Below are 27252 nucleotides of genomic sequence, written 5' to 3'. Positions count from 1 at the left end.
TACTTCCCCTCTAATACCTAAGAACTGGTATTTATTGATTTGATACCATATGTGTGGATCCCAAGGGTCGTCATTTGACTGAGCTCAAGTCCCTGCTAAGAAATTAAAGTTGTATGAAGTGTAAAGACTTCACATTTGTGCAACAGAGTCTGTCGGCAAGATTTGAATCCATTAAATCACACATAAAAATAGGTTACTGGCTGGGAATCTGGTCTTTTCATTATGAAATAATTATTTTGAAAAGTGAACAACCATTTGCTAATTTACCTCATGGGTAAAAATGGACTTTTGCTTATTTTGTTTTCTAAAAAATGAGTTTTACTTGACTTTGTGGGTTCTGATTACACACACACACACACACACGCACACACACACACAAAATCAACCATTTTTCTTTGAAGATAAGACAATAACTAACCTCAAAAAAGAAAAAGGTACAGAAAGACCCTTGAGTTACTATTTTTTCTCCTACCTTGCTTTAATTCTTAGCCAGATTTGGTCTTCAGCCATGTGATTTTAGAGCAATCATAGGTACAGGTCCTCCCAGGACAATACTGGTTTACACCTATTGCCTAGGCATAATTATTTAACACATTCACTTTCAAAATTTCACAAGTCGCATGATAAATTTTATGGTTACCCTATACTAATACATGAGAGTCTAAGGAAGTAGGAATTTATTGTATTTTGAAACCAATTAAGGAGGCAGTATCTTAGATATTATTCACAATACCGCTAGAGAGGAACTCACAGCTCTTTTATAACCCACTTGGGAGATTTTGCTAAGTACTCAAGCCCCATCATCCATGAATTTGCTGACTGTGCACTTCTGATCCCAAATCAAAATCGTGTCGTTCTTTCTCTCTAGCCCCCTTCCTCTTTTGTCGGTGGTTCCCCAAGCATAGTAAATATTATTTGTAGGTTAGCAGCTGAAGTCAATCAGCGAGAATTTATTGAGCCCCCAGAACATATCTTAGATGATGAACAATCCTTATAGTATCAATCAATTCATCAGATTACGATTCCTCACCATTTACCATGTCCCATGCTCGAAAACGTGTCTTCCTGGTTTGTATGTGGAAACTGAGGCTTAAGAAAAAAAAAGATAAACTCGTCAGGAACATAGCCTAGTAGCAATTCCAAGCTCTGCCCAGCAAACATCACCCACAAATCCTGCCCTGAGACACACACACACACACACAACCTTCCCAGTAAAAGCGGAGAACCTTCAAAAGAGACACAGATTCATTCTACAAATGTCCTATTTTCTGGCTCTCTACCTTTTCATATGCTGAATTGGTAATGGAGCTAATAAAGGTTCAAGATTGCTCTTTCTGGGGGCCAAATTTTTCTTTTCTCCATGTCATGCTTTTTATTCAGAAAATAATTTTCTTTGCATTGTTTTCACAAAAGCTTTCCAACACCCCCGAATAATGCAGAGAAATTGGCTTTTATTTTGAACAGGCTTTTTCAATGCACACTGTATCTCTCAGCATATCTATTATATTAATCTAAGCCTTAATGATACAATGGGTAAAAACAGTGTACGGATGTGTATAAATGAAAAATTTAATAGATTTCCCTCTTAATGTAATAGAATTGGCATGAGGCATTGGGAACGGGAGTGAAAGTAGTCACTCAAGCATTGTGTTTACATGATATTTAAATACAAGTGGCTGGGGTATAAGTACTCCTGAGTACACCTGAAAGGGATGGTGCCTCCTAATCATTGTTTCAGCAAGTGACAGTTGTTTACACAACAGCAGCACATTCGCTGCTGATTTGAATAATAAACATGCTTAAATACCAGCTGGATAATAGAAGGATAATTGAAACATAGTTTAAAGCTCTGATTTACAGGCATTGTAGCAACACTTTTATTTGCTGTACAATGCCACACTTCCGTGCCGTCTCTGAAAAAAAAATTTTTTTTTTAAAGGCATTGTTTCAAACATTGGGGTCTATTAAACTTTGATTAACACACCCAGCATATGTATCCATAGCTCAAGCCACGTCTAGGCGTACTTGAGACAGCAATTATGCAACATGTTTTAGCAAAACCCTCGGGGCTGTAACAGAACCAGGCGGGGGGCCCGCCACGCAGTGTGCCCACCAGGGCCCTGAGCCGTGGTGCCCGGCAAAACCAGAGCACAGCAAGGGGGCTGCCCTAGCCGATCTCTACCTGCGAAATCTTCCGATGTGATGATTCTAAAAGATCGAATCTTCCTCAGTTTCCTCCCAGGGCCTTTTCCTTCTTTCCATTACCACCTCTACCATCTTGGTTTAGGCCAGTTTTACCTCTAATCTGACCAATCGCAGGAGGCCTAAGCTGGGCATCTGTCCCCAGGACATTCCTGTTTCAGCCAGCCCACACCCGCTGGCCAAGTCAACAGTCCCTTTCCAGGGGATAGGTCCAGAGCAAAGCCGGCGCCTGCTCAGGTTGGCCCTCGGGGCTGGGCAGTACCTGGCGGGTGTTAGTTACCACTCAAGTCCTCAAATTTATGGATCCTAAAACATGATCGAACCTGTTCGCTTGGAATAGGTCACGCTTGGGGAAGTGACTCCTGTAACCAAATCAGCAGGAGCCTATTCTGCCAACCATAATACTCATACGTTCATTCGTTTATCATTTCACTTTGGGAAATATATCTCAGAGGATAATTCACGCTGGTCACTCAGAACACTCACCTGGAATGATTGCCCCAGAGGAGCTAATTACCTGCCAAGCAAGTTGCTTAATGAGCATAAAGAGCAAAAGGAATGGGATGAGTTGCCACTCGCTTGACACTCCGGGGAAGGAGTACCAGCGCCCAGACACCAAGCCAGACGCCACTGATCTCCGATTCTTATAAAGTACCCCAGGAATTCTTATTCCCCTTTAAACAAAAATCCGGTCTAAGGCCACATCGTTGGTAAGCTATAGCATTGAAACTACACTGTTTGCTAACTAATTACTAATCATTATATTAATGACCAATGGTAATCATTGGACATTAATATTCAGTGCTTTCTATCTCTCTCTGTCTCTCTCTGTCTTTGTGTCTCTGTGTCTCTGTCTCTGTCTCTCTCTCTCTCTCTCTCTCTCTCACACACACACACACACACACACACACACATAGAGCTGAATAAAAATGGACAGGCATGTATTTTCTGACTCCTTTACAGTGAATCACCTATACCAGTCAGAGGGCTATCTTATATCCCCTTGCGGGTGCCCCACAGATATTGAATGAGTGACTGAGTGAAAGGTTAAAGGAGCCTTAAATGATTGTTACTTAATGCTAGAAGTATCCTCTCTAAGAATACAGCCTGGTGTGTGCTAGGAGTTTGGACGACCACTGCATCTCCAATCCATTAAGAAATGGTGATGCTTCTGCAAACAGCTAATTTCATCTGGTATGAGTGGCTTGCTAAAATTGAGTTTCCATCACAACCATATCCTTAAATTCTGAAAACACATTACCAGTATCCTTCTTTACACAAAATCCATTTCCTAAGGCCACTGCTCTGTCTTGGATGGGAAACACACAACGGGATCTCAGAAGACAAGTGGGATAGGGGCAAGTAGACAATGAACAGTGACGGAGTAAAGAAGGCAGGACACCCCTTTAGCCCCGCACTCCAAGACAGTGATGGAGTGAACACTGGGCTTTCATGTACAGAATCTAGGAACCTTGAACCTGCTAGAGACTGGCATGCGGGATACTCGGAGGCTGTATTAGACAACTTGCAGTTGGAACAGGGCACCTCTTCCTTTTCCTAAGTTAGAGGTTGGTATTGTTTTACTGTTAAATTTAAGTAAAAGTAGAAGAGTTTGAGCAGCCATAATCCTTTGAAAATTTTGACTGACATCTAATTAAATCTATAGGTTATTGATATCTTTAAGCATTGAGTTTCATTCATTCACTCGTATTTTCTCTTACGTCTCTCAATAACACTATAGTTTTCTTTCAATAAGCTTTTTTCCTGGATATTTTATAGATTTTGTTGCTACTGTTGGTATAATGTTTTTCAGTTTTCTAATGGATTCTATGTTAGATATGAAAGCAATGATTTTTTGTTTGCTTTACCTACAGGCATCTTCTTAAACTCCAAAATTCATCGGAAAATGTTTTAATATTTTATATTTTTAGGTGTATAATCATATGATCTGAAAATAATTTCAAAAGTCCATTCCAGTTCTAGACCTCCAGCTCTTTATCTTGTCTTACGTTTTGGTAAACTAGAGAGAATAATTTAAAAATAGACATCAAAACAAGTATCATGATCTCTAATGGGCTTTCCTCAAGTACTGTAACACCATTTATGATGTTAAATGTTGATATAAAATAAGTATCTTCAGTATGTAAAAAAAATACACTTATACCCTTAGGTAGAGTGCCTAATTTTGTCAGTCTTTCTTGGCATCCATTAAAATGTGTATTTTTTCTTTTTTGAACTATTACGATTACTGATAGTTGAGATTTTCATTGTGGAAAAGGCTGGTATAACTGGAATAAAAATCCTTAGCCGTAACGTATTTTTTAACTTACTGGTGGATTTTATTTGCTATTATAACACATATTTCTTTTAGGATATGCTCATCATATATGTTCATAATAGATATATCTTCAAAGAAATTGGTTGTTAATTTTGGTTGTTATCTTTGTCAGGTTATGAAATAGGATTATGCTCACTCAGGAAATGAAATTACAAACTTTCACACTATTCTCATTGTTAGAAGTCATTTCAAAACATAGTAATAGTCTATTCTTCAATAGCTTGAAAATAATAATAATAAAAAAAACCTTGAACCTTTTTTTACTTAAAGTAACAGAAAATTTTTTCAACTTTTTTGATCATTAGTTTATTTAGTTTTATCTTGACACTATTTTTACAATTAGTAGTATAGAATTTTAACTAGCAGTTTCTTAAAATTTTAAAACCTTTTTCTACATCTTAATTATACCCCATTCTGATTCCTATGAGTTTTTTTATTTATTATATTTTCCAAGTTATAATAATTTTTTGGTCTCAAATTTCTAGATTTGAACTATTTACTAACTATACTACCTTCTAATGGTTAAAGAAGTTATAAATCTCTATTTTTACCTTTATTGATTCCATCAACCTGCTTTCCTTGGGACTGTTTTGTTAACTCTATTTCTAATCTCATGAGCTGAAATATAATTCATTTATTTTAATTGATTTTTACTCAATAGTAAAAGCATTTAAGACAATAAATTTTAATCTTGCTACTGCTTTGGTTGCATCCAACAAGCGTTGATATGTAGTGTTCTTGTTATTTTCTAAATTATATGTAATTGAAATTTTAATATCCTCATATTATTTAGAAGCTATTGGGGGAGGCTGTGATGTCGTCTTATTTTTGGTTACGGTGAAAGTTTAGTTGTTGCATTTTATTGTTTGTTTAGGGCAAATTTCCAAGTGGTTGGGTATATTTTTTCTTAACTTAAATTTTTGTTATTAATTTCTAGTTTTATTACAGTATGAACAGAGAAGTTAGCCTATATACCACATATGCTATTGGGAGTTTGTTGAGATTTTTTGATTGAGACTTCGAGATTGAAGGATGCTGGAAAAGAACTAACATATGCTATACCATACACTGTTTGATAAATATATGTTTATTAAATCAACCAAATTCCTTATATAATTCAAATTCTCTACACATTTATTGTTTGCAGACTTGTTCTATCTAAAGAATGAGACGCATTGAAAGTTGCTTTATACTATCGTTTTACCATTTATTTCCTTATGTATGTCCAGCAATTTTATTTTCTGTAATTCAGTACAATGTTCAAAGTGCAAAGAAATATATAATGCATATTACCTTTGTGAATTTTACTCTTTGTCAACATAAAGTAACAAGTGTTGTATTGGTAAACTGGTTCTCTGAAGAAAAAAATGTAAAGCTCTGACTTGTAGCGTTTGTCATTTCTGTGCTGGAAATGCTCTCGCCATGGGTGATTTCAACTTACTGACGCGAGGTCACTGTACTCAGAATTGGGACAAGATGGACACAACAGGCTCTCACGAGCCAGGGCAAGCCATCTGCAACGCACTACTGAAAGTAAAAGGAAGTTTGTTATGTCTTGTGATCTTTGCCTTTGACTCTGTTTTAGCGCTGAGACTATATATGTAACTGATTTTTGTTTGCATCGGCTTGATCTATCTTTGCCCATTAATTCATTTTTAGCCACATTGTGTCACCTCTTTAAATTTTTTTACAGACATATCTCTTGTAAGCCACATTTTTAGACCATTCCTGTGGTCCTTTTTGTTATAATAGATAGGTTTAACATACTTATATTTATTGTTTTTGCTGATATGTTCAGTTCTACATTTTTTTTGTTTTGTTTTATGCTTTATCTTTCTTTTGCTTCCTTATTTTGGTATGTTTTCTATCATTTGTTATATATTTCCCATTTATTTTTCTAGTTTTTATGTATAGTATTTGTTACCTTTAAATTTTTTTCAAGAGCAATCTGTAGTGTGTACTTCTCTAATTGTCAGAGTCAAGATTGGAAAATATATTTGAAATTCTCATATTTAAGATCAGAAATTTAAGACCAAAGGGGGGGTTTGTGATTTCTTAGAATGCTGGAAGACAGAGTGCTCATAACACAAATGTCTTGGTATTCAATTATATTACCTAAGCTTCTAACTCCAAATTATTGTAATTACTTTATATTATTTTTATATCTACATTCTTTTTTAATAATAAGATATTTGCATTCATTTTTATAATCATGTATAAAAAGTAATTTACTTGTTACTACCTGTAACAAGTAATTTTGGAGCTGACTACCAGCCTCTCATAACGGGAAGATAATACAGCATTATGGTGAAGAGGAAGGACTCAGGCATCCGACTGCCCAAGTCCAAATACTGATTGCACTGTTAAATGGTCATGTAACCCTGGAAAAGTTACTTAACTTCTCTCCGTTCCTCAGCTCCTCATCTGTAAATTGGGCATATTAATAGTACATACTTCATGATGTGGTATGAAGTTTCTATTAGTTAATAGGACTAGAGGTCTTAGAACATTGTATGAGTTTGTTATTATTATTTTATTATCATTATTATTATTATTATTATTATTATTATTAGATTTTAATGTTGCTCACTCTTTTTCTAAGGCTCTCTCAATAGGGAAACAACTTTGCGTAATTTTTCAAGATGGACATACAAGGTATATTTTCTAATTTAGTGTATATAGCCAAGACTGTCTTTCTTAAAGACAATATAACTGGGCTTTAAATTCTTGGATCATGAATACTACCCCTCAAAATCCTAACAATGATTCTTCAATACTTCCTGAAATTTAATGCAGCTATAAAGTCTAAAGCCAAACTTATTTTTGTTTCTTTGTAAGTAGTCAAGTTTTTCTAGGTGAATTTTTTTAAGGATTTTTCATTATCATTATAATTCAAAATTTTTGTCAGCATGTCTAAGTATGCTTTTCTAGTCATTAGTTTTGTCTGAAATAGCCTTTAAAATCTACCTACAAGTCTTTCTTCAGTTCAAAATATTTCTTTCATTATGTTTTTATATTTAGATTTTTGCTCTTTTACATTTGTCTGTCCCCTGTCTCGGACACACCAATCGTTTATGTGTTGGCTCTCATTCTGTCCTCCACTTCTATCATTTTCTCTGTCATAATTTTTATCCATTTCCCCCTTCTGCATTCTTAGACAGCCTTTTAAGTTTGTCCTTTAAAACTATATAATTTTCCAATATGTCATTTAGTATTGTTCACTGACTCCATTTTTGTATCTAAAATTTTAGGGTTTCTTCTTTCTGTCCTTCCATCTCTGCCCATCTTTCTTTTTATCCCATCCTATAACATTTTTCTTTCATCTATTTTGATTTGGCCTCCATTGAAGATGCCAAAGTATTTTCAGAATTTTAAATCTCAATCCTGACATTGATCATTCTTAGCAGTATGCATTTCCTTGAGTTTTCTTTTATTCACAGTGTTTTAATAGTCCTTACTTATCCTTGAACCAGGTGAACCATATCTCTCCTTAGAATTTGTCAAAAGACACAGTGAATTGATTGCATTAGTCTCATTTCTAAATGTGTTTGGCAATCTCATCTGAAACATTTCAATAGCTGAGGAGCAGGCTAATGTGAATATCTTCATGTTTAATTCCTGAATACAGCAAGTTCATCTCTACTAGATCACCTCTGTTCTCTAAAATAGCATCATTTACTACAGCAGTTCTCAAATTTCAGCATGCATTAAAACACCTGGAAGGCTTGTTAAACCACAGATTGCTGCCCCTCATCCCCAGATTTCTGATTTCTCATTTCTAACAAGTTCCAAGATAGTGCTTCTGGCCCAGGACCACATTTTGAGAACCTCTGATCCATACAACCACTGTCTGGTTCTCTGATTCTCTGAAGTAAAGTAGTACATGAAATGCAAAGATTTCTACCATGTGTTTCTCTCAGGTTTTCTGCTCTCAGCATTCCCCTAAGCAGAGTTCCCCAACCCATGGGCCATGGACCAGTACCGGTCCTTGGCCTGTTAGGAACCGTGTTGCTCAGCAGGTGAGCAGTGGTTGAGTGAGCGAAGCTTCATCTGTATTTGCAGCAACTGCCAGCACTAGCATCACCGCCTCGGCTCCACCTCAGAGCATCAGGCATTAGATGCACATAGGACCCTGGTGCCAGAATGGTTGGGGACCGCTGCCCTACAGTGTTTCACTGGCAGGTTCTCTAGAATGCAATGCGCCTCCACAGTCCCTCATCTCACTTCCTACTCAGTTATTTTCCGGGAACCTCTGAGTCAAGTAATTATAAAACATGACAGAGGGCGGGGAGAAATGGGAGAGAAAACATCAACTCCCCTAATGTCTAAATTTTGAGTTGATATTTGTACATAGTCACATCTCAGAGATGTGGGAAAGAGGGAAGGTCTTTGCACCATTTTTCAGGTCACCTCTGTTTCCTGTAGCCAAGAATGTGTTGGTCTTTATTTATGCAGTTGGCATAGCTTCCTTGTGGTCAGTATAGCTTCATCTTTAATGTCAGCACTTGGTTGTCTGCCACTCCATTTTTAATGACCAAAAGTGTTTCCGTGGGTCTTTGATGAAAGCTTTATCAGAGTTCACTGGCCAGGTACCATGTTAAACCAAGACACCATTGGAGTAAAAACTCTTTCTGCACAACTCGACCAGAATAGAAAGTTTAAGGATCCCGACTTCTTACTTTCACATACAGCCCAATTCCTGACTCCCACAAAATTATGGGAACCCAAACACATAAACCTCATGCAACCAAAAATTTCTGCGACAAAGAGCAAACTGCCACTAACTTTCTATCTGAAGCTACTTAAATATAATCCTTTATGAAAAGCGGAGTGCAATGTCCCTATGGACCCAGCCCCTCGTACTGCATGGCATGTGTGACTATGACTACAGACGGTGTCTCTCTTTGTATCCCAACACCACCACGGACAGCATCGTCCCTCTCTCTACTACTGCCCCCGCCCCCCCCACCCCACCACTCCCCCGCCCCCGACTCCTCCAGAATGTAACCGCTCTTAAATCACCGCAGCCAGCTCAGAGCCGCACTTCACGCAGCTGTCTCACGCCCGGCTGACCCTCTGCCCGGGGGTCTGCTGAAGGCACTGGCCACGGATGGTTTCTCGGGGGAACAGCGGTTGCCACACAGCACTCCAAGGACATGTGCGCTTCAAAACGCGGGGGACAGACACTTTCAGGAATTGCTCACAACCACTTTATAAAGAGGAAGAGAGAAGCACACACGTGCCAGAGCGGTGGTAAGCACGGGAGTGCTCAGAAACACGGAAAAGGACATTTCTCTGGCGGTGACAATGCCTATTATATGACATTCAAATACCACAAGTGCTATTCAGCTGCTTGCAAGTCACAAAAGGTGAGTGAAAACACTTATCTCCTTTGTAGAAGGGGAGAAGGAGGTGGAGAATCCTTCACACGGAGATCCACTTTGACTTAAAAATACAGGGTAAGCAGTACTAGAAATTCGTGCGCACAAAGCCCACCTATTAAGATTCCGAACAAACAGGGAACAGAGTCTCCATACCACAGGCTCTGTTGTTGATATGTGGTTACTTGTGTCAGGGACGCCCAACAAAGCTGCTTTTCACGTGTCAGTTTGAGCTCTCCCAGTCGATAACCACAGCGACTCCTGGGTCACAACCGGAAACGGGCCACGATTGTGCAGGAGAAAACAGGAGATGGGCCACGCAGGCAGCGCGATAAGGGATCCATCCACCTGGGCTGGGTCGCGGCGCTTCAGAGGCTGAGGAAGTTTTACTTGGGGGTCTGTTCGCTCCTCTGGCACCTCCTCTGCGCTCGCGTTGGCCCTCCCGGTTCCCTCAGCTCTGAGTCTCACCTGGAGTCGCCTTCCTCCCAGGTCAGCCCCTGCTCCCAACTCAGGCACCTTCCCCAAGGCCCCTGGTCCCGGCAGCATAATAATCTACTTGATGCACCGATGGTTGCTCCTTTTCCTTGCCAGATTACAGATGCTTTCTGCTCCAGATGGCAGTCGCGCGTGAACAGCTTCCTCCGACGCTGCATCACCACCAGGCCCGGAGGTGGATGGCGCGGCGGATGACGAGGGACATTTCCGCTCCTCCTCAGAGGGCGTGGCTCCTGACTCTGCCCTCGAAAAAGCCCAACCCCACTTCTGTCCCGTCGCATCACACTGAGTTCTAGCTCCCTGTTTCCTGGATCCTCTCCTTCGCTTCTGATTAGCAAGTCCCGAAAACTCTGAAGGTGGAGAGCAGGTCAGGTCCCATCCCAGGGACCATAACCTGAGCTGGTCTGCAGCCCCACCCTCTCTAGGGGGCACCCTTCACCCCGACTAAGACAAAGACAACCCGCCGCCACCTTTTACCATCCCGTTTTAAACAAGCTGCTTTTCGGATGCCCCTCGAGAGCAATTAATTCTCTCTCTCACTGCATTTCGGCAGCTCTCACGGTCCTGCCATCTCGAACCTCCCATCCTAGCCAGAGAGGAAAGCATTGGCCTTGTCCAGGCGGCCAAAGGCCAGTGCATCTCCCCTCCTCTGGTGACCACAGAGAGTTCCAGGCCTTCCTAACAGGGGGGGCTGCCTGCTGCGCTGGAAGCGGACCCATTGTCCAAAGCCCAGGCATGACGAGCCTGTGTGTGAATGGATGTCCAGGTGGAGTTAATAGATGGCCCACTTCATCTCGCGGCGAAGTCGGGAGGAAAGCGAGGAAAGGCTGGCCTTGCACGTCACCTGTGCGCGAAGGTCGGCCTCTTCTGCCAGCACCGCAGAGAGCCCACATCGGTGCCTCTTTCCCTCTGAGTGCAAGTCATTGTATTTATTGCCATATTAAGCAGCTTTCAACTTCTGTGGGGGACGTAGGGGTGAAGGTTGAAGGAAAGGGACTTGGATTTGCATTCAACAGGACAAGAACGGAAACAGGAGGGAAGAGCTTCTTCTGGACAAAGTTAGAAACCACACTGAGGAGGCTTCAGAAATAACTTCTTCTCAAACCCTTCTTGCTAGCTCCTGGCCCAGCCCCGGGTTTTGTCTGGCTTTATTCTGTCCTCCAGGGCATTTCCAGAGCTCTTATCCTAGGAAAAAAAAAAAATGCAATCATGTTGCTTCCTTTTTGAGATCCCCAGCCAGCCCCTCTGCCTGCAGAGTAGAGGCTGAGTGTCTCCATCTGGCTCTAAACTCCTTGTCCAACTTCCCATCCAGAAAATTTCCTCTTTTCCCCCAAAGCTCCATCCACCCTGAATTTCTTATTTTGAACAAATTAGGCTCATTCACAATTTTTAGCCAGCAGGGTACCATTCTTTTTGCCTGAAGTGCCCTTTTCTGCCTGTGATTACTATGCAGCCCCCAGCCACACGTTACCTCTTCTGTGAAGTTGTTTTGGAGTCCCTCCCCGTCCGGGTTCCCACTGCACACCTCAGTTCTAGTCTGCAGCAAACTGCATCTCCCCCACTCAGCTCTGGACTCCTCTGAAGTGAGAATGGTTCATTGTATCCTCGGCATCTAACTTAGACTCTAGAATCAGGTCGAATCTCAATGAGCATTGACCGGGCAAAGGAACCTGGAGGAAAATCAGCCTCCTCCACTCTTAGATCTGTGACATCAGCCACATACCCAGCTTGCCAAGGAGGGTGATCCCTAAACACTGTGACCCTGACTCCACGACCAACCCCTCCCGTTCGATTCTCCCTCCTGTTGGCTTCCCTGCCTTTCGCCTCCCTCGCAGCCCACTTGTGGCCTCCCTGACACTCTTCTCTACACCTATAATACCTTCTCTCTATACCTAGAAAGATGCTCCAAATTCACCTTCCTCCGTCAGCCTTCCTTAAGCAATCGCACTCAGGTCTGGTGGCTTCCTTTGCCCTATCCCACCAGGCTAAAAGGTATAGTTCACACTATATCACTCTACCCTTGGATCCTTGAGATTTATTTTTCTCTTGGATGTGTATGAGAGCTCACTGATCTGATGAGAGCTCAAGCTCCCCAAGAGCATAAACTTCTGGATCCCCCCAAAGTGTCCTGCCCGCTGCATTGCAACAGGTGTGATCACAGTAAGGGGAGGGGGCAGAACACAGAACCATCTACTCTTTACTTCGCATTTAAGTCGGGGGCAATTATATGAATCACCAAAGGCCACACTACAGTGTTACTTTTTTATTGAGTATTTATTTTATTTATTTTTTTCAACAATTCACAAGGCGGAGAGCCCTAACGTAACTAAAATGTTAGGAGCCAAACTTGGAGTCATTCCAAATGAAGACGGAAATCTTTGAAAAGACTACTTGTAAATTTTGGAAAAAAATAGCATTCTCTGTTACAGAATTATTTTTTATATACAACTTTGCAGGAAATGAAATATTCTTAGAGCCTGGACTCTAATGCAATTTAAATATTTCCTGCTCCAGTCCCCTGGGGTAGAGTCTGTCTACTCCAGAGGGCATTTGGAGGCCTTCATTTTCTTAGGAAAGTTCACTGTCATCTAAGAGGCTGTCAGAATCTACTTGGCATGAAGAAAACAGACCCTGAAACCAACAGCTCACCACAGCCAACAAATAAACAGCCTATTGCCACCTCCCCGCCACGGGGGAGCTGACTGGAGGCGTGGGAGGAGGGAGGGGGAAAGGAGGGTTTAGAGAGAGGTTACATTTCACACTCACAACCCCACAGTGCAAAGTGGAGAGCAGGATTGAAACCCAGGCAGTCCGGACGCAGACACACTCACTACTATGCGCCCCGCAGGGGGCCGTATTGGGCAAGGCCTTGTAGGATTTTGTCCTAAGAGGAATAAGAAGGAATTGAAGAGTTGTAAGCCAGGAAATAGCATGATCATTCTTAGACCTTAAAAATAAATCACACAGGCTGCTATCTGGGAATGGATTGGAACGAGGCAAACATGAATTCAGGGAGACCACTGAGAAGGAGAGAGGGTGGTGGCTGGGACCAGGTGGAAGCAGTCATGGTGGAGCAAAGCGGATGCACCCGAAAGATGTTCAGGTGGTTCAGGCGGTAGAAACGTCAGCACCAACTCACCAACTGGACACGACTACAAGGCAGAAGTTACCACTCAGCTAGCTACATGTTCTCATCTGCTTTAACTTCATATTTCTAGAAATTCTGTGCCTTTATCTGAATCTTCTGCATTAGGAAATGAAGATCTAAAGAAATAAAGAAATGGGTAATTTCAAGGTCAGAGAGGCTGTAAATGGTGAAGGTAGGATCTGAACTTAGAATTTGAAACTTATGAATATAGGTCTGTTCTTCCTGCTCTTGGAGGGCTAGGCCCGCATCTTGGTCATTTTGTATTCCAAGCCCTGTGGCCCATACCTGGCACATGGCAGAGGCTTAATAAACCTTCGAATAATGAGCAGCAGGAAAGGCATCCTTGGGCTCCAGCTCTGCCTGACATTGCTTCTTATGAAATCATCACACGCTGGTCCCCAAACAGCACCATCAGAATCTCCCAGGCCTGCTGAACACAGTGGTTCACCCCAAAGTGCCCAGATGTCACCTCTCTTTGCCTACCTGTCAGGCCCCAGCTGGAACTCCTGCCCACTGGCCCTCTCTTACCTGACCATCTAGAGTCCCGTGTTGAAACTTATAGCCTCATCAATCCCTTAGATTAAAAAAGAAAAAAATTAAGCCAAATCAAGCCGGACAGCTCAGGTATTATTTAAGTTCCTCCAAAGTCTTAATAAATTTCACAAATATTTAACTAGCGAATTAATTTATGTAAAGATCTGTACATATTTGATAAACTTGAACCAATTTAATAAATCCTGTCCTGTTTTAATAAATGCTGGATTAGGGTTAGACTTCCTACAAACAGTAAATACATAAAGAAAATATTTGTTATGTGAGCATATATCCTGTACCTGCCTTTTCAAAGACCAAGAAAAGATTATCTTTGCCACAATGACTTTAAACTACTGTGTTGTGTGCATGTTTATTGGGAAGGAGAGAGGACAATGAACTAATATACGCTCAAACTATCAAACCAACGATGACTTCATGGGCAAGATGGCATGCCAGAGAGAGAGAGAGAGAGAGTCAAAAGTGCAGGCTACATAAAACTTCTAGGGTAGAGTGAGGACAAGGGTGAGAGAGGATCGTAGCTCAGACTTCCGCTCTGGCGTGAAACCCGCCTTAGCCCCATGTCCACATCCAGGCAGAGTTGGCACTTGCTCTCATAGCACTGCAGGATAGCACTTATCCTATTGGAGACAGCGGTGTGCAAGTCTGTCTCCCTCACTGCACTGAGCTCCTTCATGGTGCCATCATCAGCGACCTGCATTCTTTCAAAAGACAGTTGTTAAGCAACCATATTTCTAAGTGATATGCTACATAATGACAATGCAATGGAAAGAAAAACATAGGCTGATGGTGCTTGCCTTCATGATGCCTACAGTCTATACAGTCTGGGTACAGTAGGCATTGTGTTTGTCCAACCCAAATCCTTTCAGCATTTACCTCCATAGAAAGTAGGGTTAGAAGTGGGGTTGGATGGGAGTATACTCTTAACATATGCCAGGCAAGCAGGAGTGCCAGAGAATTAATTCTCCTACAAGCAGTACTCAACTGATGGTGGTTAGAGTTTGTAGATACATACCCCCAGCTTCCTTGATCCTTGGTTGGGATAATGTGTGGCTTACTCTATACTGTTTCCCAGAGTTCCCCAGCAGGACGGAGCTCCAGCTGCCGAGAATAGTAACTGGCTTGAAAAAAAATTCCCTTTATGGGCTTTCTTACCCTTCCTATCTCACTTTTCCATCTGCTACCAGATTTTCCTGTGATCATCTCCCAAATAAACATACACAATTGAATCCTTTCTTCGGGGTCTGCTTCTGGGAAAACTCAAACCAAGACATTGGAGAACAAAGAACTAAGTAAGAAGTTGTATGATCCCCACCTCCTGGTATTCACATTCTTGTGTGATTCTCATTCTCTTAATGTGGGCTTGTGGACTGGACTTATCGACTTGTTTCTAGTGGATAGAATATAGTGGGTTGTTTGACGGGATGTCAACTCTGAGATTAGGCTATAAAACAAAAGTGGCTTCCATTTTGGGTGTTCTCTCTCACTTTCTCTAGGGAAAGATGACTACCATGTTGAAAGTCAGCCCTGGGGAGGGGTCTGCAGAGCAACAAACTTGCCAGCAGCCAAATAAATGAGCTTGGAAGCAGACTTTTGGGGGCCTGCCAACCACAGAGCAAGTGAGCTTGGTAGCAGATCCTTCAAGCCTTGAGATGACTGCAGCCCCAGCCAACGCCTTGATTGCAGCCTTGCAAAAGATACTGAGCCACAAGCACGTGGCCAGGCAGCCACCTAGATTCCTTATCAGTAGGGGATAATAAATGTCATTTTCGTCTGCTAAGCTTTAGGTAACTTGTTATGCAGCAATAGATAAAATACAAGTGATAAAGCAGAATTCTAGGAAGATGGTGATATAATTATATCATGGGCTATCTTCCACCTTTTATTAATTTATGAATTGTCCTTGAGGCAACTTAGTTAGTGTAGAGAAAAATCTTGTCACATTACTAAAAATGGAGAGGAGGTCTCACTTTCACACATAAAAATCTAGATTTTTATAAAGACAGGACCCTACCAATAGGGAGAAAAGACTACCACTGGTCTGTCCTGTCTGTACCTGAAAGAGATCCTTCTTCCATGGTAGCTCTTTAGAGGCCCTATTTACCTTCTTGCCACACCTGAGTCAAGCCTTAGACGCTGCCAGGCAAGCAGCTAGAGAAAAGGGGATCACGTAATGCAAAGGAGATACCTAAAGCTACCCGCATTCCCTATGGGGCTTTGTTTGCAGCCAATAACCCCAGAGCTGCCTTCACACTGATCAGAAGTGACTCTACACACTAGAGTCTGTGTCCACTACGAATATTATTGCCACAGAGATGCCTAGTTCCCACGACTGCCCTTACTTGGGTCCTCTCTGGGCCCAATGCCTTTCCATAGCTTCCAATTTAGATTTTAAATATTTTTGTTTTGAAAGATCCAAACTGCCAATGCTCACCAAAGAAGAAATGGGATTGCTGATGGGAATGCCAAATGTATAATCTCTTTGAAAAACATGTTAGCAAATTTTTACAAAATTAAATATGTATTTACTATGTGACTGATCAAATACAAAACTCCATATACACAATGACTCATACATGAATTTCCATTACATTTTATTTATTATGTCCAAAACCTGGGTTAAGGAGAAGGATGTCCATTAATGGGTGAACAGATAAGGAAATCATGCTATATCCATAAAAAGGAATACTACTCAGCTATAAAAAACACAAACTATTGATATATGCAACAGCATGACTGAATCTCAAAAGCATTTTGCTAAATGAAAGATGTCAGACACCAAAGAGTACAGAATAAATAATTCCATTTATATAAAATTCTAGGATAGGCAAAACTAAAATGTCAAAAAAACAGGTCAGTGATTGCCAAGGGTTAAGGCAAAGGAAAGGGATGTACTAGAAACCAGCAAAGGGGAACTTTCTGAGCTGATGAAAATATTCCATGTGACAACTGTGGAAATGATTGCAAATTTGTCAAATTTTGAATTGTATATTTAAAAGTTATAAATATTATTCATGCAAATTTTTCCTCAATGAAACTTATTTTTTTTTAAAATTGCAGGTTTCTCATTTTTAGAGAGTTGAGACAATCGGAAAACAGGAGACTTACTGAATTTTTTTAATCACAGAAATAATTCAATGGAGGAAGTGAATAGCAGAATACATGTTAATGAAAACTGATTTTTGATTTAGAAGATTGCCTTGAGAAATTATCCCAAAATACAGGGCAAAAGGACAAAGTATTGGGGTTTAAGATAAAAATAATAGGAGTCATGGAGGACAGAGCCAAGAAAACCAATATCAACACAAAATAAAAGATGTCTGAAAGAAAAGAAAGTAGTACATGAGATCTGAGAGCTAAAACCAAGAAGAAAGACCATAATCTTTCACATAGAAAGCACTTGCAAAGTATCAGAAGTAAGAAAAAGATAAAAAGTAAACACGTCTTGCCAAATGTATGAAACTTTAAGTTTGTCACATATTGTTTCCAGATGGACAAAATTAGCAACAATTAAAAAAAGGAAAAAAACTCAAATTCTTATTAAATACATATAAGTAACACTAAAAAAGAAAAAAAACAGTAGAAAGATGTTTTATATATAATTCTTATGACAAAAGTTTGCCATAAAATTCTCTACCTACTATAGCAATTATTTCTTCTGAGCAAAGAAAGGCCACCATTGTGTCTCTTTATGAAAATAATACCTGCTGCATCCCACCAGGGATGGGAATTGTCCCTTTGCCCAGCTTATCATACTGTATATGCTACCCACACACTAGTCGCTTAGAAGCCACCTCAGTTATCAGACCTATGGCTGCCTTATCACAGTGCCTATGTTCCAGAAACACTTATTTTACTGAATAATGGCCCCAAAGCACAAGAGTAGTGATGCGGACAATTCAACTATGAAAAAAAAAAAAAGCCATAAAGTACTTCCTTTAAGTGGAAATGTATGTATGTATAGGGAAAAAACATAGTATATATTAGATTCAGTACTTTCTAAGGTTTTTAGATCCCTATAGTCTCAACTTAAATAGAAAAGCATCTGAAATTTTACCATAGAGTTTTACCATTAAATGTCACATATGCTGTAATTTTGGGTATAGTCCCTTGATCAGATCAAGGACAGTCCCTTCTTTTCCTCATTTATAAGAGTTTTTATCTTGATACTAAGTCTTAGCCAAAGCAATAAGATAAGAATAAAACAAAACTGTCATTATTTGTAGATAAACTATTGGGACTGATAAGAAATACATCAAGATTGGACATATGATAAGCATACAAAAATTAACAACATTTAAGTATAGATGATAACCAATTAGAAAATATAATAGAAAACAAAATAAAATTCACAACAGCTATGAGGTACCTTAACAAAAGATCACTATTAAAGTGAATCTAAGAGACTACTTGTAAAATTTCATGGGAAAAAAAATGCATGAAACGACACTAAAGAACATAAAAAGATGTCCTTTAAGTTTACTCAATAAATGGTGATCATGATCACAGATAGGAAAATTCAATAACATAAAATGTTCTTCCCAAAATTTTTCTACGTAGTCAATCTAAATACCATAAAAATCCCAACAGATATTTAAATACTGATTCTAAAATTTATACAGAAGAGTAAATGTCCACAAATACCCAAGATATTCCAGAAAAAAATTAGAAAGATTTGTTCTGTGAAAAATCAAAATTCTTTATAAAGTTATGGTTTAATTTTAAAAACAGTGTAACATTGCAGAGAGATAAATCAATGAAACTAGAAACACCAAAACCAGACCTAATATATATGGTACCTTTATGTAACAGAAGAGGCATAAAAATGAGCAGAGAAATAATGAACTGTTTAATAGGTGAGGTTGAGACAATGGAATTGATCCTAGTTCTCACCATATTCATAAAAATTCTAGTTAATCGAATATCTAGACATAAAAGAACAAATCTCTGTAATTTTAGACTAAAAACAAAAGAATGTCTGAGAATTCGGTTTGTTCTAATTGGCTATTAGAACATCTATTTTGATTGGTAATTACTCATGCTTTACTGGCATTTGATATTTTATCGTTTAATATTTTAACATCTCTGCAACAAAAACTTTATATCCAGAATACATTAATAACTCCTACAAATTAATAAGAAATAAACATCCCAGTAGAAAATTGGTAAAGCATATAAATAGGCAATTAACAAACAAGAAAATGGCCAATAAGTATGAAAAATGTTCCACCTCAATAGTAATCAGGGAGATGTAGTTAAACAAACAAAACCAGAACAAAAAAAAAGCAGTGAAACACTACTTTCTATCCTTTAATCCAACAAAAAGTTAAAAGTGTGATCGTACCAATCGTTTGTAAGAATATGGAAAAATAAAAACCTCATGCTCACCTTGTGTATAATGACATGAGCACCTCAAAAAGCAACCTGGCAATATCTAGCACAGCTAAAAAAGTATCCCGCACATCCTATAACTCAGAAATTCCACTTCCAGTTTCATATTACTATTGAAACTCTTTACACAAATACGTGGTACACTGAACTTTGTTCATATGAATAAAAGTCTTAGAAATAATTCAAATGGTCGACATAAGGGAATGGATATAAAGTATGTGATATATTCATGTAATAGAGTACTCTATTTTATGTGTAGGTACATTTGATAAATAGATACATCTATATGTATCAACATGGATAGATCTTTTAAAAAACATAGATTGAGTGGAGGAATAAGGTTGTGAAATGCAATGTGTAGTATGAGACCTTTTAATGTATAAAATGCATAAAACATTATGTGTTATTAATGAGTACCTGTACAGTAGTAAATATATAAAAGTCTAGACTGAATACATGCCAAAATCATAATTGTTCTGAGGAGGAGGGATAAAAGGGAATTAGACTAGAGAGAGAACTATGAGAGATTTAAACTTTACCAATATTGTTTTATTTCTTTATTTTCCCCCCGTTTTATTCTCCTCCCTCCAACTTCCACCCCTGACCTACGGATGTTGCCATCTTCCCTTAAGAAGTGGATCTCTGAAGGTGGGGTGTCTCCTCCCACGCACCTGTGGCATGAACCTGGGGCTTGGCGCACCCGGGGCCTGGCACCCCCAGCACACTCGGGGGGCCTGGCGCACCCAAGGTATGATCCATGGCTCCACCTGGGGCGTGAACCCAGGACCTTCTGTGTGTAAAGCAGATGTGCTAACCACTATGCTATGGAGTCACCCCTTGTTTTATTTCTTCAAAAAAATTTGTCACCGACTAGGAGAAAATATTTGCAGAAGACATATCGATGAAGAATTGTTATCCAAAATATTGAGAAAAAAAAAAACATTTACAACTCAACAATAAGAAAACAACCCAATTAAAAAATGGGCAAAAGACATAAACGACTCACCAAAGAAGATACACATATAAATAAGCATAAGAAAAAATGCTCAGCCTCATATGTTATCAAAGAAACACAAATTGAAACAACAACGCAATACCGCTACACACTTAGACTGGCCAAAATCCAAATCACTGGCAACACTAAATGCTGACAAGGATGTGGAGCAATAGGAACTCTCTTTCATCACTGGTAGAAATGAAAAATGGTACGGTCACTTTGTAAGACATTTTGACAGTTTCTTACAGTACTAAACATACAGTTTAAAAAAACAAAAACCAAGAACCTAGAGGATAAGTGGGCAAAAGGATGAACAGATGCCTTATAAAACAGGACATCAGTTTGTGAAAAAAAAATATTTACTCAACATAGTAAGAACTTCTGGTTCCTGCCCATATGGCAACTTAACTTGGGGCTTCAAGCTTCCTGTGTAAAATTAATCCTGGAATAGCTACAGAAGTAAGAAGGAAAAATAAATTTCAGAAACTGACCCTTTCCATAGTGACACTAATGCTGATTTAAATGACGTGTTGAGGGGAGGTAGTTGACTGAAACTTGAGACGGAGGACAGCTAAAGTTGCAGCGAGAGGATATGTTAGAATAAAACTTTGTAAATATTGCATTGGCCTCTCCTGTGTGTGTCTGGGGCAATCATTTCCTATGTATTCACCACAAAAGTCAATTGCAACTTTTCAGCTGTCAGTACAGATGTTCCATGATATTGTCAAGAGACCGTAGAAGCCCCATTGGGGTGCCCATTGACATTCGCCTTTGCCCCTCACTGTACAATTCACCCAGGCTCATGAGTTACAGTCTAGGGAGACAGCTTCCTAATACTAAAAAATAAAAGAAATAAAATAAAATAAATATACTATTAACATGCTCCAGCAATTATAGTCCTTGGTATTCACCCAAATGAGCTAAAAATGTATGTCCATCCAAAAAACCTACACATATACATTTGTGGCAGTTTTATTCATAATTGCCAAAACTTGGAAGCAACCGAGATGTCCTTCAGTAGGTGAACAGATAAATAAACTGTGGTACATACAGGAAATGGACTATTTCTCAGCATTAAAAACAAATGAGCTATCAAACCATAAGAAAACATGAAAGAATCTTAAATGCTTATCACTAAGTGAAAGAAACAAATCTGAAAAACTAGGTACCATATGATTCCAACTATACAACGTTCTGTAAAAGGCAGAAGTATGGAAACAGTAAAAACCTCTGTGGTTCCCAGGGCTGTGGCGGGGGCGGAATGACTAGGCAAAGCACAGAGGGTTTTCAGGGCCGTGAAATTTTGTGTGATGCAGTAATGGTAGATACATGTCATTATACATGTATCCAAACCCATAGACTGTACATCAGAAATGAACCCTAATGTAAACTATGGACTTTGGGTGAGAATGCTGTATCAGTGTCGGTTCATTGATTGTAACAAATGTTCTACTCTGTGCAAGATGTGTGAGGGAGGCTGTGGGTGTGGTGGGGCTGGCGGGGAGGATAATATAGGAACTTTCTGCTCAATTTTGCCATAAACCAAAAACTGCTCTAAAAAATAAAGTTTATTAATTTTTTAAAAATCTGAAGTACACATGAAAAATGTTAACATTTGTTCAGTTGGGTTAATGAGTATCTAGGTTTCTTTATCCTTTGTAGTTTTATTTTTGTTTATTTTTAATCTTCAAGTAAAGCATTTAAAAAAACATATAGCAGCAATTGTAAATTGAAGAAAATAAAGATGAATATTTTATAGTGATAACAGATCATTCACAAAGAAAATAAAATGCATAATAAACACAAACATTTATACTTTCAAAAATCAGAGAAATTTATAAAGTGAAATCTAAGAAACATAAGCAAGCACTGGAAAAACCTCAATAACAGTGATTTTCACTTGCCTTTCAAAAAATCAATAGATACAATGGATAAAAAATTAACAAGGATATAACAGATAGGAAGAAGCCATTGCACACCTGATTTAATATATTTTGAACTTCGTGATATAAAACATTATATATTTTGGATCACATATTCAAAATTCTTTTAAAATATCCTTGGAACATTTTAAAAAGTTGATTGTATATTAGACAACAAATAACAGTTGAAATATCTAGAGAATAGATATATGAAGGCCTGGTGTCCTGGTCCTATATCAGATCACCTGTGTTAGGGAAGAGCCCCCACCTGCCAATCTCAGCCCCGCAGATTCGCTCAGCACAACCCTCAGATTCTACCTCCGGCCAGGTCTCAGGCTGCTCCTACAGGGCTGCCAAAATGCCCAAGGCAATCGCATCCCTCTTTGGACAGCCCCCTTCTGAGGAGGAATGAAGAACTGAACTGAATGAAGAAAAGCCACAGCCTGGGTTCTTCTTGGCCTGATTTACACAAGTCTCAAACTGTGGCCTCTCAACCCTCTCTTTCAGAGAAACCTGCAACTCTCTGTAAACCCTCTGCTGGTTTAATATCCCTTCAAATTTGTTGGACTTCTGGAGTGAAAGAGGCAAATGAGGAAAAGAACACAGGAGAGACAGAGGAGAGAGGAAAGTAAGGAACTGGTAAGTCTCGAATGCCAGAGGGCGGTCCCAGCAGCAGAGCACGTGCCTCGGGCTTCCCAGGCGAAAACTTTCTCTGGCTAATTTACCATGCAGGAGCTGGGTTTGCTCGCTCTCACGAGCAGTGCATGTCAGGTTTCCATGGCCATACGTAAAACCCTGGAACAGACTGGGTCTGCACCTTCCCATAAACCCGAGTCAGAAATAAACGGGAAGATTTATAAAGGGGAGGTACAATTCTTCTGCTACATTGGCTTAAAGATGGCGAAATAAATGAGTTAAACCGTTCACTCAGTGTTTCATGAAGCAGATCTAATGTGCAATTTTGTGGCCTGACGTGACTTTAACTCTTCAGTAAATCAAAAAGCTTAACAAATATTAAGATGGCAAAGATTACCTGTGTGGGACAGATTGGTCCTCTCATTATCATTTAGGAAACCGAGGGCTGCAGAAGAAAGCGGCCAGCTGGTCATGTGACCACGGGAGCGGGGCTGAGAGGTGGTAGAAGAGGCCAAGCCCAGCCAAGACCCTCGCAGTCCTGACCTCTCCAGTCCTCTGAGAGAGATGCCCGAGAGGTATAACTGAGGAAGTTTCCAGAAAGTGAGGCCTGGCCCTTTGCTGAGTGTTTCCAGGGGGCTTCTCTTTTAGCTCCTGACACCCCCGAAAGGAGACCCCCCGCACCCCCGCACCAGCAACTGTGCTCCGCAGACATAAGGCACAGATATAGGCCTTGGTTCCTCCACGAGAAACATGTGAGCATTGCCCTGGGACACCCCAAATCCACTGGAATGATGCCATGTGGGAGAAGATCCCCCCAAGTGTGCACTTCCGAGAGACGGACTTAGGAGACCCCAAGTTTTGAAAACTTTCCATCTGAAGAAGGCAAACAAACAAGGGGACAAAAGCCAACGGCCTCACCCTCCTTTTTCCTGTCATACCCATCAAAGCCAACATCGGAGGCCAGAGACGGCCATTTACCCAAGAAACACCTACAACCGCCAAGCTCTAGAGCTGGAAAGACTTAGCAGTCTTCCAGTCCTGAGGACGCAGTGACCCGTGGGACCTTGGACCTGCATGTTTCTATGGGCCTTGGGGACCACCAAAGGGACTGACGGGGAGGCGGGGAACAGGGGCCAATGGGGTCTCACTGTCCTGCAAAGCGGCTCTACCAGGACACGTTCCAGCCACCGAAACGTTACGTAAGCCCTCTGGGGAAGAGAAAGGCGGCCTCTGCTTATTTTGTAGATGACAAAACTGAGTTTAGAGAGGAGAGGAGAACATCTGGGCACGGTACCTAACCACGCCGTAGGAGATTCAGTACTATAGGAGGTCAAGGGAAGAAAAGAGATTAGATGCCCCTGGGGCCCTTAGTTAATACACCTCTGAAAGAGGAGATGAGCGAAGAAAATTAAAAATTCTAGATCTCCTAGGTCGATCAGTTACTATATTTGAAAAATGCCCACAAAGACTGCGAGTGGTGAAATGGGCCCCGTGGCAGAAATGTCCTCCAACACAAAGGTGCCACATGCCCGCCTCGCAGGCCCCTACAGAGCCAAGCTAACAAGTCCACCCAAGATGACGTGACCTGTGCTTGCCCAGGGTATCCCCAGTAAAATGGCCAGTCAGACGCCTCTCCTCCTAATCACGCCCTCTGCCAGATTGAATACAGCCCGAATCAATGCTCAGAACACATCCAACTGCTTCCCCTCACAGCTGCTGGGGACCCCAGGTACAGGAGACATTTTTGCTGATGAGGTTGAGAAGCCTCAGCTGTTTCTCAGAGTCCAGGAAGAAACTTTTTCTTGTATCCAGGGACCCGCCTTGACGACGTTAAAAGGGAGAGAAAGAGAGAAGAAAGAAATGAGTTGTAGAGATTCATACTGAATTTTGTCCTGATGTCTAACCAAAATGACCTTTTTAAAAAAATTTCATATTTTTAAAGATATTACTCTCTGTTATTATTTGTCTGAGAATCCATAATAGTCCCATTTTATTAGATCCAAATTTCCTCTTTAGACAACAGAGCCTAAGAGCCTCTCCAGAACAAGTAAATAATATGCATTGTCCAAAGTAATTTGTAGACACAAATACATACACGCTCCGCTCAGATTACCAAAAGGACAAAATCGCCAAGAAGATGAGGATGTTGTTTAATAATTTCAAAACTAAATATTTCTTCACCGAAACAGAAATGCCTACTGTGCCCTGGAAAGGTCCCCTTCAGCCTGTTCGATAAATTACACCTCATTTTTCCACATGCCATTTCTGATGGCTTTGAAAGAGCAGCCAGGAGAAAGTCCTCCTCAAGCCCGCACGCACTATTTCCAGGAATAGATTTGCCTCCGTCCTTCTTCCACTCCCATAATCGCCACACGAAATATGCTAGCTAGTGTCCACTCTCAGAAGCCACCTTCAGAAAGGGATTAGAGCACCTGTTCACCACAAGCCCCGGCTCCCTTCTGCTGGCTGTCTCCAAGCTCAGCCCCATTGGGGACTGGGCGCTGGCCAAGGAGAGCCCCGCTAATGGCTGACATGCGCCGAACACCCACAGGCAAACGGATGGGAGCAGTTGCTCCATCTACACCGAGCCCAATAACAGTTGGGCTAAAACCGGTCAGAAGCCTGGGGACAGACTGCTCAGAAGGAGAATAGGAGATAGGAGATGGGGAGTGGAGAGAACAGCCTGGAAGATCAACTGTGGAGAAGCAGCCTGGGTCTCTCCTCGGGCGGCCTTAAGGAGGGAAAGGAAGTGCGGGATGACGACAGCCTGGGGACCTCAGGACACAGCTGGGGTCACTTACTCCCTCAGTCTGCACCCAGGCAGGTCCGGTTTGGGGCCTCCCTTCTGAAATGCTCTCTCCGCTCCTTTCTGCTAAATCCTGTCCAATGCCTCAAATTTGAGAAGATTATGATTTTTTAGACCATAGTGTAAAATAGTCAAATGGTATCGATGGATAAAAGTCCGGAGTGGTACCTCTAAGTTAAATGTGGGCTTGGGACACAGCCCCAGACCTGTGGGCTTGGGGGTGAGAGGGAGTAACTCTTGGGGCTAGATATTCATTCTCCCCCTCCTTTCGTTATAGAGCACTGGGGTTCGGTCTTCCTCTTAGGAATTTGCTTAAAGCAAAAGTAATGACCCTAACTACATGTCCCTTAGAGAGGTCAATTACTCTGAACAAAACAATGAAGAAGTGGAACTGGGTGCCAATTTGTGGTGACTCCAATAGACAGTCACTGGTCACAGTGATGTTCTAGCCACTCTGGCCCACCCCCTTTCATAGGAAAGAAAGGGAGATCAGGGATTAGGGTGAAAGGAAGTGGCTTCGTGCCTTCTACAGTTCATTGAGGTCTATTTTATGGTCATTGCACAACCAAAAACCAGTTTTACAGTTAATTCGAAAGGCCCCTGACCATTATCTAGTGACAGAGGATTCTGCACAAAAGTGCTGATATGTATGTCAGTTATCAATGAGAGATTTGCTGGCACTGCCAGGCTGATTGGTATCACAAGTAGACAAGGGAGGCTGGTCTTCACCTGAAACCGTAACATTGCTCAATATTTTTTGTTTCTGTGAAGCAGGGTCATTTTCCTAGTTATAAAAGCAGAACAGATGTTCCATTCCAGGCAGTGAAAACCCTGAAGACATCCCCAAAGCATAGTTCATTAGGGGAAGAGGCGCACATGCCCATGACGACATTTTGAAGGAGATAACATTCAAGAAGATGGATAACTTCTGATATCTTTTCTAAGAAAGATGTCACAGAACTTTAGAGCCACATCTTGAAAAAAGTCCATCCAATGACTTCTAGTTAAATATACTTGGATTTCTTTGGAATGGGTGTCCTTTATACTTTCCTATAAAGCTCTTCTGTTTTTGTTTTTGTTTTTGTTTTTTTCCATTAGACTATATGTTCCCTTAGGAAAGGAGTCATGTTTATTTCTTCTATAGTATAGGTTTCATCTCATGAAGACACACACACACATACACACACACACATACACACACACACAACCAAATGCCCTAAAAAGTGATTGTAGATAAGGACACCCATAGGCAAACATCAGACCACTAATTTCCCAAAGCCTCATGGGCTCCATCAGAAGGCCAGCGGAGTCACAATGGCTACTTAATGATGAAACTCCTCCAGGTGCTTTCGTATTAACATGGCCCAATGTAATGTCAAGCTGG

The sequence above is a fragment of the Rousettus aegyptiacus genome, unplaced genomic scaffold (assembly GCF_014176215.1).
Source record: "Rousettus aegyptiacus isolate mRouAeg1 unplaced genomic scaffold, mRouAeg1.p scaffold_m13_p_17, whole genome shotgun sequence".
Taxonomy (NCBI): Eukaryota; Metazoa; Chordata; class Mammalia; order Chiroptera; family Pteropodidae; genus Rousettus; species Rousettus aegyptiacus.
The sequence above is the reverse complement of the archived record's forward strand: the minus strand, read 5'-3'. Positions refer to the sequence as shown.